Below are 13914 nucleotides of genomic sequence, written 5' to 3' on the forward strand. Positions count from 1 at the left end.
GCGTATAGGACTATGGCCTAAAACTTGGACAAGTGCAGTGCAATCTAGGGATATGTACTCAGAAGCAAGGCTGGCTGGAGAATGCAGCAGTTCTAGGTTTTTTTTCCATCTAAGCTTGCATGGAATTTTACCCTGTGCTTCGATTGCAAATCTAATTGCTAATAATGTCAGAAATAAGACACACATTTTGATAAATCCACTAAACAATCTACCTTAATTCATACACTACCTGGGTAATTAAAATCAAAAGCACAGAATTAATGTATTGCACATAAACCCAGATTTTTTTATAGCCTGTGACAAAAATCCAATTGCTAAATATTTCGATTATAACACCTGCCTTTTCTCATACAGTTTAGTAAAGAATCTGCACTCCTGCAGAGAGACACTGAGGCTCAAGCGTACCTGGAATGCCTTCTAGCATTGCATCCTTGATTACGCAGTGGTGATCGGAGGGGACTTTTAACATGTTTAGAGACAGCTAGTTTTCTGACCTGATGTCCATCAGGATAAACATGGTCCATATGTTTATGCAAGACAGTTCGTGCATTATAAAAGAAGGATTATAGTGCTAGAGGTCCACAAAAAGAACATTTTTTGCTCCCCTGCAAGATTAGCAAAAACTACTGTGAAAAGACAGAATGACGGTTATTTAATTGCTTTGGAAAGGGGAATAAAATATCAGGCAATTATAATACAATAATTTTACTTTGGTGTTAGAAACAGATGTGGGTTTATATCTATAATAAAATATAAAGTTGTGCCTATGTAATCTGTGTGTGTTTTTAGGCATCTGCGTGTTCACAGGAAGATAAGGACATACACACTTAAAAGAACTTATTTTTAATAGAAAACAAAAATGTATTACATGGAAAAAAGAATCTGTATCACCTTACAATCATAAATATAACTTTTAAAAAGCTAAATAATTATAAATAGGGATGGAGTAAGTAATTGGAACTAACAATAGCAAATCTATTTGCTCTCCTCTTGCAGCTTGCTTTTTTAAGAGGACAAGACAATTGTATTACATGGAATAAGTGTGATAGTATGAACTTGATAGTCTCAATAAAATATGTTTTTCAAATCTGCAAAGAAATGCTGGTGCTGAGTCAGGGTAAGTAATTACCAGTGATAGCCACTCCAGTGGCAAATCTCATTTGTTTTCCTCTTCCAGCTCACTTTTTGCTTTTTTTCCTTAAGAAACAATTGTACGATGCAAAATAAATGAGATTACAATATATGTGCAATTATATATGCAAACAGAATGTCAGGGTAAGTGACTACCCACCATTACCAGCAAGAGCAGCGGTATTGTTCTCCCCTTCTTGCTTATACTGCTGGAGATTACCTATGCTTACCTGATGGCCTGGCTGCCTATCCCTCAGAAACCTCTTATACACACGCTCTTTGGTAATTCCTGTTCATATTAATGAAGCTTCTACAAGATAAATCCTTAACAGATTGTGTTCCACGTTAGTGGGGGAGGGATGTACCTCTTCCACCAACTCTTCCATGATACTGGGGAATATCTTCAATTAAACACAGTGGGGTCAACTTCTGAGTAAACTTAAATATTGTCCTGTTAGACACCAATGCTCATACACTTCCCATATAGATTATGATGTTATATAATACGTTAATTTTCTCAAACGGTAACCTAAACCAAGGCAAATATTTCAGTAAAGTTTTGCGAATCAGATGGAAACTATAATTTTAATAGCCATGTTTAGTTAGCCAATAAGCAATTGCTCGTATAGAATGTTTAGGGAAATATGTCCAATTAGACAAGGAAGGAGAAAAGAAACCACAAGTATTGGCTTGCGATCTCCTTTGGGCGTTGGGAAAGGAATAAAAGTATTCCTTTTAAATTAGAATTCAACTTCTTATAACAACTGCATTAAAACACACAGAGAGAGCCATAGCATGTGCTTTAAGAGATTTTCTGGTTTAGCACAGTGGATAGAGAGACTAAAGAGAGCCCCAGTTCAAATCCCATCTCTGTCATCGATTCACTCAGTGGCATTAGGAAAGCCACTCTTAGCCTCAGTTTCCCTGTCTGCAATATGAAGGGGTTAATAATATTGACTTGCTGTACAGGATTGTTGCAAGGACAAGAAATGCATAATTCATGTGATATCCTATACAAATGTATGGTGGTCATGATGCAGTTAAGTTGATGAACAAAAAGAACAAGACTTTTTCTGCAACGTGTCTGGAATGTACCTCCTATCGAAGTTTACCAAGCCCAATCACTTGAGAAAAGCCTTCAAGACTCATTCATTTTTCATGTCCTTCTCTGGAGTTTTGTTTTCTAAGGGACATCATGATGATAGTTTTGAGCACAGTTATTTTTCTGCAGAATGTATGATTATTGTCACTTGTTTTTATTAGTTATGATGTTTTTGTGTGTTTTCATCTTCTGAAGTACTTTGGGAATGTTTTGTATACTAAAAGTTTCCTTAACAATATTATCTACCTCTTCTCTTTCAGTGAGTGACCAACTAGATTTGCAAGGGAAAAATCTGTTTCCAAACATGCTTCCTTTGTAAGGCAAAATGGAAACAGGACATTTAGGAGAGAGTGTTTGACCCTTCCAATTATCTCCTGAAAATGTCTACAAGACTGTTTTTCTCCATGCCAGCTGGTTGAGAAAGCTAGAATAAGTCTTGCTGAAGAGCAACTGGCTGTGTTGGAGGTGGGAGAAAAAACAGCAGGTGTGCGAAGGGTTAAGCACACATCCCTCCTCTGGTTCTCTCTAGGGAGTCTCTCTAGTATTCCTATTGCTTCTGTAAACAGGAATTCACAAGCACACCTTTGCTGGGGACTGTGTAGTTTCACACTTACAGTGATTTCTAAAATGAACTCACTGTAGTTCCCATTCATGTTAATTAATTAACAGCAAAAATCAGCAGCAGCAGCAGCAAAAAAATGAAAAAGAACCAACAATAACAAGAGGATTAGTTGAGAGGTTCTCAGTCTCTTCTCTGGAAACAGCTGGCGCTGAAATCATCCATATGTCCAGGCTCATGCAATATAATCCATTCCCCACAGCCTCCCTAATGGCTAATCAATGAGGCCATTGGGCTCAAGATTGGGCTGAGTTGTAATGTGAGCTTCCCTGTTCTGAGGAGGGAGAAAGAAAAATGCAGGGAGCCAAAATTCTACAAGAAATGTCAAGGGAAATTTCATACTGCAGTTTTCTTGTCTGTTTAGATCTCAAAACATTTGTGGGATGATTGTTTATTATATTAAAGAATATGGTAGGGTTTATTTCTTGCTCTTCTCAAGCACTCCGTATGAACATAGTAAATGAAAATACAAATGTGTCTGTGTATGCAAAGACAGCAACTGAAATATTCTAAGTAACACCTCTGGACAGGGTTGGAAAGATGTTTTAGCAACTAGGCACCAGCATCAAGTAGGAACACGGGCAGGGAGCTGTCCTATGAGTTAGACCCTTGTTTCATCTAGCCTAGTACTGTTTATATGGACTGGCAGCAGCTTTCCAGGGTTTCAGCCAGGTGTTTTTCCAACCATACCCTGGGCATTTCAGAGATGAAACTTGGGATTTTCTGTATGCAAACTGTGGGCTGGGAGGCCATTTTTAGTGCCAAAATTAGGCATATAAGAGCCGCTGGACTTTAAAAAAATCCACATTGCTAGGAGATAGAATCAAATATTTTGGCAATATGGTTGATTATATTTGGACGACTCACTGCGTAAATGTACCTTTAGAAAGGGGCTCTTATGTGTAGTGACATGCCGTTCTTCTGCCACTGCGATCCATCATGTTTCCCCCACTGTGGTAGCTCCTTGTGCATCTGTCGCAAGGGAGAAATAAGACTCAGTGTCTTGGTAGTGGTCGCGGCACCGGGGCAGTGCTGCGAGTGCTGTGTGGGCATGGGGGCCCTCGCATATCACTCACCCTACATGGTTTGCCAGTGCAGCAATGGATAGGCTGTTGGGAGGAGCAAGGGCCAGAACTGGGAGTCTGCCATTCTTGTGCCCAGCTGCCCTGGAGGGGGAGCACCACCGGTGTGGGAGCGTTCAGGGTTATGGTTTGACTCACCAAGGTGGCTATTGGTTATTCTCAGCGCAAAGACCTGTAAAGTTTTCCTTTTTGGGATGGGAGTTTTAAAGTGATTATTGTCTTTCCCAGCTCTTACTCTTAGTATAACTCTGAGCTTCTGCTCTTTGGCCACCTTCAACTCAAGCAGCTGAAGCAGCGTCAAACAACTGACAATGTGTTATCATCTTAAAATTCCTACAAATTTTTACTCTGGTTGTAGCTGAGACCTTTTCCTGACCTTTCTTTTATCAAATCCCACATACCATGCCTCCCTAGCCCTACAAAACAAGGAAACTCTGTGGGAGCTCTTCAGTAACAAGTTAATTGCACTATTCCAATAACTATTGCAGGAGAATTTTCAGTGCTGATATTATACCGTGCTAATTATCAACATGCTGACTACAGCCCCAGTGCTGAAAAGCTCTTGATTAATTTTGTTTTCCATTTGCTTATACATTCCTTCTTGTGTTTTTACTGAAATTTTTTTTACTGCCCCTAATATCCTTCTGGAGAAATAAATGTACTAATTGAAGAGAGGAAATAGTCATGCAGTGTTAAGAGTACTACTGTAGCTTGACTGCATCTCGGTGATCGTTCTAACTCGGTTTCATATCCTAGATATGATTTTAAGCATTTTAACTTGCTCTCCAGATGAAAAGACTCTCAGAGTATTTTACTTAAGCTCAGAAACAAAGAAGACATTCCCTATCTACAGGCTTACCATCTAAAAGAAATTGCATTAAAGGAAAAGGGGATGCGGAGGCGGGGGGAGGAAAACAGGCACAAGTTATTATAATTACCAGCTTGAATGGAAACGAGAGAAGCGGAGCTAGAAGGACCTAGTTTCTCCACCGAGTTGACAAAGTGGGGCCTGCCTTCCACCCTGCTCCTTACTGCAGCCTGTGAAATGGCTGCCGCTGGGTGGCTCGTTGAGAGTCAGGAGGACATGAATGCAGTTGGTTTCTCGGTGGAACTGATGGAGGGCCTCTGGTTTCCACCTCTTTCTCTGCTGTGGCTGGATAGATCGACAACAGCAGCTGCTACGTGATAGTTGAAGGAAGGGCCAAATGGATTTGATCTCTCAACCCAGCCTGTGGAGTGGGCCTGTCCCTGCTTCCAAGGTTTTCCTCTGTTCTGCAACCTGGTAAAACAATATAACAATGCTGAAGGTAGACAAGATTGGGTACTCCTGGCTTCCTGAAAACTAAAGGAGAAAGAGAGGTTACTGTTCCTGAGGTTTAAGCTGTCCTCTTATCAAACAGACTTTACAGGTTTTTGTAATGTATCAGGAAACGTATATACCCTGTTTCCCCGAAATAAGACCTAACCAGAAAATAAGCCCTAGCATGATTTTTCAGGATGCTCGTAATATAAGCCCTACCCAAAAAATAAGCCCCAGTTAAGGTGGTCAGCCAGACAGACACATTTAGTACATCCGTTGTAACACATAATGGACCTATTGAATTATAAAATAATAATATTAATATATAAAATAAATATAACATAATTATAACATAAGTGATAATATAAATTATAATTATTTGTAAATACGCAAGCGGGTGCCTTTGGAAAAGAGGTAAACGTCTATGTAAACAGATGAACTCAAGACTTACATATTGCCAAATGACCAATCGGAGTACAGACACAACACATTAATAATGTGCACACTTGATAACGAACAGACATAATTCATAATTCAATGCATCATGGGTTGTAATGGATGTACTTAATGTACTCATGTGTTGTCATTCCTGTCTTGTAAGTCTTCAATTAACACTTGATTTAATGGTAGATTTTAAAGGGAATAATGTTTTGACCCCCCAGACAAGATGAGTGCAAAAAGAAAGCTATTCTGGCAAGTACAAGAAAGGAATCTTGGAGGACTCTCTGGGCAAGAATGTTATGGCTTTTGCAAGAAAAAATAAGACATCACCTGAAAATAAGACCTAATGTGTCTTTTGGAGCAAAAATTAATATAAGACCCTGTCTTAATTTCGGGGATTACCGCCTTTTCATTCACAATGGTACTCATGGCAGCACAATTAAGTTTCGAGTTAGTTTCCCATCTAAGCAAAGACTAGACTGTGACCTGTTCTCCTTTAGCAAGTGGCTGCATTGTTTGTCTTCACATCATAGACTGGAACAAATAAAGTAATTTGAACTGGACTAAAAAATGTCGGGCACTTGGCTATACAAGTATCCATGTGATGCACCGTTGTGTGAGTTAGACTTGGACAAGGACACCTGACTTGGATCCTGCTCAACATGGGTGTTCACCAGGAGGCTGTGGTTAAGTCCACATTTCACAGCCTCATCTTCCTCGCAAGGTTGTAAGGAAGAGGAAAGCATGGAAAGCACATACATGTCATGATCTACACCTTGGGCAAAATATTATTAAGAAAAGAGTTAAGTTAACCATGTAAGAATAATACCATTAACAACATAAGAAGATGGCCTAGCATAAGGTGACCTTACAGATTTATACCAATTTTATACCATAGTTTTAAACCAAGCTTTATAGTTTCTGGTGGTCCATCTAGCTCAGATATTTCTCCTTTGCTGAGAAATTTGACTAGCAGGAATGATGAGAAAGTAGAATACAATATACCACAGAAAGCATGACTTTCTGTTGTACAATGCATCATTTTCTGTCACTTGAGTTTCCAGCAATTTTTTAAAATAAACTATGTATACTTTGCAAGATTTCTTAAATGTTCATAAATACTCCCCAGCACCCGAATATATAGCAGAAATCCAAATGAAGACATAAGCCATCAAAATCTCAGGCTCACAGCAATTTCCTGCAAGGACATTATTCTGTTTGTCAGTCCTGACCCTTACTGAATCACTTCAGGCAAAATATATATGGGATAGGAGGGAATGGTGCTTAACTTTTCCCCATCTACAAATATTTCCCTGAAAATGCTTCTCTTCTGGTTTTGATGTCTGGTTGGGCAGGAGATGATTGAAAGCTGCTGGGATGAGTCGTGCATTCACAACATAAAATGGTAGGTACAAAAGCCAGGAAACCATCATTAAATAGGCAATTGAAAGAAAGGGGATTGGCCCAAAAAGAGGGGTTATGGCCTTCTGTGAAATCCCAAAGGACAAGCTTGGGGTTCTCAAGTTCTGGCCTATGGGCCTGAAGTTCCACAGCCATAGTTCATGGAATGCCAGTCCACAAATAAACCCCTGCCTCAGATCTTGCTGAAATCTGGAAAACAGCTCTGTACCCAATTGCCCCTTGTTTAGTTCACACCCCAATTCTGGTCATGCTTCCTCAGATCATCCACTTGATTCCAGGAAGAACAATATCAATGAGTCGAAATCAATGTTAGATGCACACATGATGGTGTAGGGCTTTCTGCTCCTGGTGTTTCTTCTGAAGAGAGATTGCTGACTGAAACAATCAGTGACCCGGACTGGCTCCTGCAGTGCTCCAGGAATGAGTAAAACTGCTAGACTAACTAAAAAACCCTCCAGTCATTGTCTGGATCTTGCACATGTAGCAGCGCTTCCAGTCAGAGGCTGCTGTCTTCCTCCAAACTCTTAACCACCTGGCTGGACAGCTCCCGTGCTGTCTTAGCAAGCTTCTGACTTTTTGGTTTGCTGGACAGCTCCCCTGCTATGACAGGTCTTATGGAAAGCTGTTTCTTGCCTGTAAGAGTATCGGTCCACACTGCTTTGGAATGATTTAGAAAAGAATAATGCTGTTGGGAACCCCATGTTTCCTTCTTCATGTGCAGTTCAACATGGTTTCTTAAATAGGCTTCTGTGGATACAAGGAACAATGCAGGCACAGGAAGGAGAGTTATGACATAATCCAGTTAGAGCTCTCTCAGCCTGTGAACACTGATGCATGAAATGACAGAAGGAGAAGGGCTTGTGTTTGCAGCTGTTTCTCCTCCTCCCCCAAGCCTGGTTGCAGCCACTCTGGCCCAGAGATGTGTAGTGTGATTCATCAGGCCAGAATGAAACAGCAAATCACTGAGAACTGCATTCATCTCCAGAAGAATGCCATATCATAGCATGGAGAATTTCCAGTAAGAAAAAGAGGTAGTCACAATGAAGATGTTTTTGGAAAAGAATTCAAGTTAACAGACTATTAATGTACCTGTTTTCCCCACCCCACTTATAGGTTAAAAATGTTTTATACATAACAGCCTCATGTTTCTATCATTTAAAGGGCCTGATTAATTTGTACTGCCTCACTATTGATATAATAAACAACATGCTTGTTTCATATTAGCAAAGATATAATCACATCACCTAATGTAGAGAGCTTCAGCTATTGGGTAGTATAAAAATATAGTAAATGGCATATTGTATTTAGACCAGTATTAAAATAAAATAATAATCATCATTCACAATGAAGAGGTCAATAGTAAAATAGTGCATAAGATACAAACATTATTTAAAGGACAATCCTATACAAGCTTAGACAGAAAAAACGGCTTATAATGTGCAAACTGCCAAGCCAGTATGACTGGCTGAGACATGCTGGGAGTGGTCTAAACTTGCATAGGATTGTGCCCTTAGATAGTATAAATAGAAGGTATAAAACAGAATAGCTCTTCATGTCTTTATTACCTTTCTATGCTGCCTAATAGTTAAAGTTTTCTGGGTGATTTACAAAGATTAATAGCAATGATACAAAGCATAAGTAATACTAATATTCAATTACAATCAATAAGTGAAAAGAATAAGTTTAAATTATACAAATTGCATAATTACATGGGCAGAATAAATAGTTGGATTTTATATATTCATAAGAAAAGCAGTTTATAAGTAAATCTTGGACTATTTCTTATATTCCATATTTTAGGAACTTTGTTGAAAGTTTGGGAAGGTGAGTCTGTAATGCAGGAACATCCTACACCAACATAGATGCCAAGATGCCTCTAAACTGTGTAAACAATGCAGATAACTTCTGCTACATTTGTGTCGAAGTTACATTTGCATCTCAAAAGTGCAATATAACAGCAGTGGTAAAAAAGGCATCCCACCTACATTTTGGGTGCAGAATAGGGGACCAGGACAAGAGTTGGGCCCCTCATTATTGTTGCATTACCTGTGCAACTTATCTGTGTCATTTGCTAAACCAGAAGAAAAAGTCCATGCCTTTCGCAGTCCCAGTGGTGTGGAGGAACCCACCAATCATAGTAGCGACTGTTATTTTTGCATGGTTCCCCCAGTTGCGACAGGGATCTCAAGATAAAAGAAATGGACCGTGGAATATCCAAACATTCCATCCACACTGTGTCCTGTACCCAATCATGAGGACTTGCCAATTCCAGATCCACCAGAATCCTACTCTCTAGACTTAACTGCTTGGGACCTGGTTATCTAAAGGAGTGCTTGTGTGAATATCTGCCCTCCCGCCCCTTGAGTGGCAGAGGCCCTTCTCCGGGGACCCTCCGTGAAAGATATTAGGAAGGTGAGTACCCAGAGGAGGGCCTTCTGTGTGGTGGTGCCCCACTTATGGAATGCGCTCCCGAGAGAGGTCCACCTGGCGCTGTCGTTATTTGTTTTTTGGAGCCAGGCCAAGACCTTTTTATTTAAAAGTTATTTTAATTGTTGAATTTATTTATTGATTTTATATTTATGCCAGGATGTCTCCAGTTTTTATAGTTATTTACTTGTATTGGAAGCCGCCCCGAGGCTTTTGTGAATGGGGTAACATATAAGTGTTCCAAATAAATAAATAATAAATAAATAGACTCAGATGATGATAAAGATGATGAGCAGGATGCAGCGGATCCAGGGCCGTCAATGTCAGCGGACCCAAACTTTAGCCCACTGTATGCTCCTCCAAAACCACATCTAATTTCACAGAGGGAACTAAATGACCATTCTCATTGCTATATCACATTTTGCAGAAAAGTTATGGAGCATAATCACACACACCCCTCGTAATTTTGAATTATTTTGATGCAATTTTGACCTGAAGCTGTGTCTTGGAAACTGGAGCCAATTGATACTCACGACTTAATTTTCCTTTATTAGTGACCCAATTCTGGTAAAATTTAGCTACTTTCATTTCCGAGGCTTTCTCCTTGTAGACCAGTGAAATCTGTATCTGCACTATCCCCCTGTACAGCTACGTTAATGGAGGAGAAGGCTACCAATGACTACTAGTCCTGATAGCTTTTTCTACTTTGAGTATCTGGGGCAGTGAACCACTTGCTGGGGAATATGGGTAGGAGGGTGCTGCTACACTCTTGTTTTGTTTGTGGATTGGTTGGCTGGTTTGCTGGCTGGCCACAGAATGCTGGACTTAGATGGACCCCTGGTCTGGTCTCACATGGGTCTTTTTATCCCATTCCCATATTGTGTGTGCACATGTATGTGTTTGTGAGAAAGAGATAAAACTTTCACAGTGGAACATCCTTGCTACAGAGGATAGCTATATACCAGTTCTCTTTGTATGGAAGATATCAGAGGAAATTTGTACTGGAGAGGGAGAATTAATTAGATTTTGGAAGAGTATTATATGGTGTCTACTGAAAGATGGTGAAGTGATTATTAAGGTTCAACTGGTAGGATGGTGACCTTGCCTAGATTCCAAAGGCAGGACGGTTTCTTGAAGCCATGCTAAGGCTTGTGTTTTTATCTTGTGTTTGTGAGCTGCCCAGAGGTTCTGTGGCATGATTGGGTGGCATACAAATGTTATAAATAAATAAGAACACTAAAGATAATTGCTTTGAATCTGCCATTCCCAATCTTTAGACAGATGAGATGCTATGAGAACAAAACTGTTTGCCTCACTGGACCATCTTTCAGGGAGAAGGGTTCGAGACTATGTGCATATTGACAGAGCAGCTTGAAAAAATCCACAGCTAGAGGTGTTGTCTTTTGTCCTTGATCTGCAGAGAGGAACTGATGTGTTGCTCACTCAGCCAGCTTTGGAGGCCAATGGAACATCCCCTGTGAATTCAAAGAGCCAACATGGCCACAGAAAAGGGGAGTTCTTTCTGTTAGTTTATATTCTGCATTCATATTTCATCATTTCATTCACTATACTGTGTATCATCTTTGACACAGGTGTCTTTATTTCTTCCTTTTTTATTTTTATTTTTATATATATTTTATTAAAAGTTTTAAACGAACACTAATAAAAACATCAAATATCACATACATCAGATTCACTGGGTCAACCCCCTACTACACACACACACACACACACACACACATTTTTTAACATTCTAAAATTAAATTAAAATTACGCCAAGTCCCGTTTCTCCAGCCAATTATAAAAAGAGTCCCAAGTTCGATAGAAGTCAGTATCCTCTTTCTCCTTCAATGATAAAGTCAATGATATCCATTTCTGTGCAGTCCAAGATCTTTCTTACAATCAGTTCATGGGTGGGTAGCTCCTCATTTTTCCAATATTGAGCAAATGCAATCCTCGCCGCTGTGATTAAGTGCAACATCAAGTACATTTCCTGTCTGTTGACATCTTCCGGTATAATGCCTAACAAGAAAACTTCAGGTTTAAAAACACAGGGTTTCTGTAATATTTCCTCCATCCATCTATGTATTTTAATCCAATACTTTTTCACATTATCACAAGTCCACCACATGTGATAGAAAGTACCCATTTTATGTTTACATTTCCAACATCTATTTGACATATCTGGAAACATCTTGGAAAAATCGGCTTGGCGACAAATACCATCTATAGAACATTTTATATAAATTTTCTTTATACGAAGTTGCTAATGTTATCTTGATGTTTCTTTCCCATAATTTTTGCCACTTTTCTAATTCAACATTAAATCCAACGTTTTGTGCCCAAATTATCTTAGTTTCCTTAACCTATTCCCCTTTCATTTTCCTGTCAAGTAAAAAATCATATAGTCTTTTAATAATTTTCTCATCTGTTTTAAGCATCACTTGATCAAACTCTGTTAGGTCTTTATAAAACCTCCATGTTTTACAATCTTTAGCATACCTCGATTGCATCTGTACCTTATACCACCAGGAAATATTAAGTCCCTGTTCTTGTATTTCTTGCTCCAGTTTCAAGCCACCATCCTTATCCAAGATATCATCATATATTATGATCTTTTCAAAGTTCAATACATTTGGATATACAAAAGCTTCCATAGGTGAAAGCCATCTTGGTAATTTATTATACACTTTTGACTTTAGTTTTTCCCACATTGACATTAGAGATCTTCTAATAAAATGACTCAGAAAAGACCCATGTGACTTAGCTTTTTCATACCACATATAAGCAAGCCACCCCATCATGACCTTCAAGATACAAAACTCTTTTATTTCGCAAAGTTATCCATTCTTTTAACCACATTAAAACAGACGCTTGATAATATAACATCCAATCGGGGAGACCAAAACCTCCATTCTTTTTAGTCCCCTGAAGCATTTTTAATTTAATCCTTGGTTTCTTTTTTCTCCAGATAAATCTTGAAATTTGAAAGTTTAGATCATCAAAGAATTTTTTATCAATTTTTACAGGAATCATTTGAAACAGAAACAAAAACTTAGGTACTATATTCATTTTAACAAGTGCTATTCTTCCCATCAAAGATAATTGTAATTTGGCCCATCTTTCCAAATCCCCTTTAGTATCCTTCAATAATTTATCATAATTATCTTCTTTCAAAGTAGTACATTTGGCTGTAAGATAGATTCCCAAGTATTTAACCTTTTTAACAATCTGCAAATCTACCTGTTCCTGGAGTCTTTCTTTTTGTTCCCACGTAAGGTTTTCAACTAGCAGTTTCATTTTTTCTCTATTTTCATTCCCGTAACCTCACCATATTCTTCAATCCGTTATAAAAGTTTAGGCATTGTTCCAAAGGGTTCCTCCATTATGAAGACCAAATCATCTGTGAATGCTTGTAGTTTATAACTTTCATCCCTAATTCTAGTGCCTTTGATGCCCTCGTCATCCCTAACACTTCTATTCAGTAGCTCTAAAATCATAATAAACAGCAGGGGTGATAATGGACATCCTTATCTAGTACCCTTTTGGATCTCTATGGGGTTTGAAAGTTCTCCATTAATTAAAATCCTGGCTGACTGTTTTTGATAAATACTTAATATCGCATTCATAAACTTTTCACCAAACTCCATTTGAATCATCTGTTGCTTCATAAATTGCCAATTAACATTATCAAATGCTTTTTGGGCGTCCATGAACAGTAAAGCCATTGGTTTTTCAGTATGCACCTCATAATACTCTAAAATATCCAAGATAGTTCTCAAGTTATTCTTCATTCGTCTTTTTGGCAAAAAGCCATTTTGGTCTGGATGAATAAAATCTATTAGTAATTTCTTTAGTCTTTCTGCCAATATAGAAGCAAAAAATTTGTAATCCACATTTAATAATGATATGGGTCGATAGTTTTGAATCTGCGCTATGTCCGTATCTTCTTTCGGTATTAATGTAATATTTGCCTCAGTCCAAGTAGCTGGTAGTTTAGCATTTAACAGTGCTTCATTGGATATATCTTTTAAAAGTGTAGCTAAAATTGCTTCAAAAGATTTATAAAACTCAGCTGGCAGTCCATCCAGGCCAGGAGTTTTGTCATTCTTCTGTTGCTTAATTGCTTCTATTACTTCGGTAGTTGTAACTTCTTTATTTCTTCCTAAGCATCCTCAGATCTCAGGGACAAGGCTCCAGGAAAGTCAAACAGTGTACATGCAGAGAGGAGAAAAAAAGTTCACTGAAATAGCAGAACAACAGAAAAGGCAGGGAGAATGCCTGTATTTGCCACATTTGCCATATGAGCATTCCTGAATCTGAGTAATAGAGTGACAAAGTGCTCACACTCTATAGAATTTTTAAACACAGCATTAAATGTTGAATAAAT

This window comes from Varanus komodoensis, unplaced genomic scaffold (genome assembly GCF_004798865.1).
Source record: "Varanus komodoensis strain SLA01 unplaced genomic scaffold, ASM479886v1 scaffold26, whole genome shotgun sequence".
In the NCBI taxonomy this organism is placed as follows: domain Eukaryota; kingdom Metazoa; phylum Chordata; class Lepidosauria; order Squamata; family Varanidae; genus Varanus; species Varanus komodoensis.